Source organism: Silene latifolia, chromosome 8, assembly GCF_048544455.1.
Source record: "Silene latifolia isolate original U9 population chromosome 8, ASM4854445v1, whole genome shotgun sequence".
Taxonomy (NCBI): domain Eukaryota; kingdom Viridiplantae; phylum Streptophyta; class Magnoliopsida; order Caryophyllales; family Caryophyllaceae; genus Silene; species Silene latifolia.
In genome coordinates, this window is record NC_133533.1 from 41,466,365 (window position 1) to 41,470,062 (window position 3,698).

The following is a 3,698-nucleotide window of genomic DNA, read 5'->3' on the forward strand; positions in this document are numbered from 1 at the left end:
ATGGAAATATGACGATATGTTGGGACAGTTACACGTACAAGTACGTACTGTGCTCCCCTTTCTTGTTTTCCTTTGAACGGATTTTCAATAGGAAAAATAAGGAAGGTAGATGAGGAGAAGGTGAAACGTGTCTTTAAGGGGTGTCTTTAACTATTTAGAAATTGTCCTCCCTCCCTTAGCTGCGTGTTTTAAGCTGCGTAGAGGGTAAAAGAAGCAATGCCATCTATCTTTGTTGAAAAGGACTCATCTTTCACTTGTTTTAGGTGATCGATCGATATGCATTTACAAGATAATGATAATGATAATGATCCACACTCATTTGGTTAATTGTTTCCCATAATAGTAAACCTTCTTTCTAATAATAGATAAATGAAAATACACCCACCAAAATTTTTTTAAACAAAAAATTTTAATTGTCAATTTTAGTTGATTGTTAATCGTACGTCCAACTCATTTGATTTGAGTTTTTATAGAATAAATGGATTGGTATTTCATTCAAGTGATGTCATAAATCCGAAGATATAATGTCGGTTATGATTTCATCATGTATAGTTTAAATCCACAATATAGTAATAGAGTTTAAAGTCGTTAGAATGTATTGTACATTCTAACAATTTACTTAGACGATAAACCTCGACCCATAAATTGATTACTGCTCGTAAAAATAAAATGAAAACTATAGATTTTTGTGTAAACTTTCAAGGAATTGCAAATGACATTAAAATAATACCCAAATTATGTTCTTCAATATATATTAAGGTTCGCACACTTTTAATTAAAATGGTAATATTTATTTTAATTGTAAAATAAATTCAAATAGGTATTATATGACAAAAGTAGTTGACTAAATAATAGTAGAAAGCTTGTCTTACTATGATTATTATTGTATTAAGTAATATTAATATTTAAATACTTTTTACATTTAAAACGGATATTATCGTCTTAAGCATAGTATAAGCCGGAACTCGTATATTATGATTATTACTGTATTAAGTAATATTATCTACAATTAGTTTGTTTTTCTTATTCATTGATATATTAATTGGATTTCATTTTTTTTTAATAATTAACTACTACTCCATAATTTATTTTTATTAATCGGAGATGGTGATAGGAGATAAGGGAAGAGAGTGAAAAATTACTAGGGAGAGAGAATGAAAAATGATAAGGATCAACATAGTATAAATGACAAGTTTTTTCTTGGATTTTGATTGACTACTGAATTTCTATATGTGGGTCCCCCACATTTTTTATTCTATTTAATTACTCTCTCCTCAATCTAATTCGTATTCCTATCTTTCTATTTCTATTTTAATTACTTATGTTAAAGCATAAGTTTATAAGTTAAAATGTCACAATTTACATAAAATATTGTAATTTACATATATTCAACGGGTCTAACATGTCAAATACCTTTAATATAATTCTAATAAAATACGGTTGTATATTATCTGATATTCAAATCTAATATTTATCAAATATTGAATCTCCAAATATGGATTATTTATATTGTCACGGTATTAAACACTTAATCACACTCAATTATATATTCATGTATCTAATAATAGCGTCTGCTATTATGACCCGTGCATTTTTTACACGGGAATAAAACTAGTAATATTATAAAAGTTGTATATAAAAGAGTAAATTTATATGTGAAAAAGCAAGTACCGAAAATTTTGGCCAGACGCAATTATCAGTTTATCATCACCCTCGTATGCAATGGTGTTGTTTTTGTGCCATGTGTTGCCAATATAGACGTCATTGTCTATCCATAACTTTAATGTGCAAAGAACAAATAACTGGAATAAATCCAACATTGTAATATCGCTGTATAATGATGCAAAAAAAAAAAAAATATATTATATAAAATATACTCTCTCAGTTCGGATCATTTGTTGTCCTATTGTAGTTTAGGGTGTCTTACTCATTTGCTATTTTTTTTTATTTTAAGAATGCATTTGATGAGCGATTTGATTATTCACACTTAATTTGGTCAACTTGTCATCTAATAATTGATTCCCTCCTTTTTTCTTGATCTTTATGCCAAAAACAAAAAATAGCGATTGACCGGACATAGAGCGTATTAGATTACAATTCTTTAAAAAAAATCAACATTATTTTCCTCTAGACCTCGCAAATAAATTAGGTTATGTCGGTCTCATATATGTGTCAACTTAACAGGGTTACTATTATGGACAATTGTCCTCCAAACTCCAATTCCACCAATTAAATAAACATGTTAATTATCGCAACCCCTAATCCGACCCATTTTATGTTTAAATAATCTAACTTAACTTGTTTAATCCATTAATTTTTAAGCAGGTCATTTTCAACCCATCATTTTCAACCCATCTATAACCAATTAACCTAGAGTAACTAACTTGTGTCCCGTTAACCCAAAATGATGAACTATGTATCTTATTTTATAATAGGAGTTAGCTAGGTTAATTACCGGCCCGACTAACCAAACTATGACCCATTTGTATAATAAATGTGTTATTCGTGTTGAAAAACTTTAACTGCCCTAATAACTTGGGCAAATTAAATTTTGTGTTGTGTTGGGTCAAGCCAATTACTTATATATGTGGGTTACATTGTCTCAACCTTGAGCCGCTAACTTCGTGTCATGTCGTGTTATTAGGTCAGATCAATGATTCACACCTCTATTTTCGTCTATGTGAGAGAATAATTTCAATGCGACCTTACAATTTTACAATTTTGCGATCCAAACTTTCATAACCATTTGCAATCTTATAGGCAGATTTTTAGTTTATATATAATCTTACAATCCAATTTATTTTGAAAAAGTTTATCATAAAACCATAATACGATCCTAAAATCTTACGACTCAATTATCTAATTTTACGGTGCTAATATACTTTAATTTTCTTCCTTCTTGTTGCAATCATATACTATAGTATGCATGTAATTTTATAGAAAATCGGATATTTATGAGCAATTTTCTGTATCCTCCCACTCCTTAAGTTAATTTTTAATACAATTTTCTATTAACATATTTTATGAATAAAGTTATTGTTACGATGCAAACCCATGTCCCGCATTGGTAGAATAAATATTGAAGATTATCTTTATAAGCGCCTACAAAATATAATAGTACTAAGCTTTTGGGAAGGAGACCAAGAGTAAATCCATGAGGACTTGGCCCAAAGCGGACATTGTCGTACTATTATAGACAGTGGACACGGGAGCAGCAGAGGCCCAGCACGAGATATTCACGCTTCTGCACAACAAGTGGTATCAGAGCCCAAGGTTCGACTTGGGCTAGACACGAGGATGCATCAGCAGGCCCAAGATGTAACACTCCCATCTACCAAAGAGCCTTAACATGAACTTCCCTAGCAGATACGGGCATTACCATCTCGGTTGCCCGAGGAATAGTATATCACAACGTCAATAAAAGAACTATTAAAGTTAGTTACAAGCTTTGACTCAACAAAGGAAAGATACAACTGATGAAGAAAACGACTACGGTGAGACTACTCCATGCCAAGACTCGGTGAAAGACACGTCCTTCCAACGCACCCAGATAAGCTCCATATATCAACGCCTTCTAAGACTGAATGCTCACCATAATGGATCACCGCAGACACATAACAAGAACGAAACACACACAAAACCACACAAGGTCAATAACTGAAGAACAATATATAAAACATGGTACAACACAAGGACAA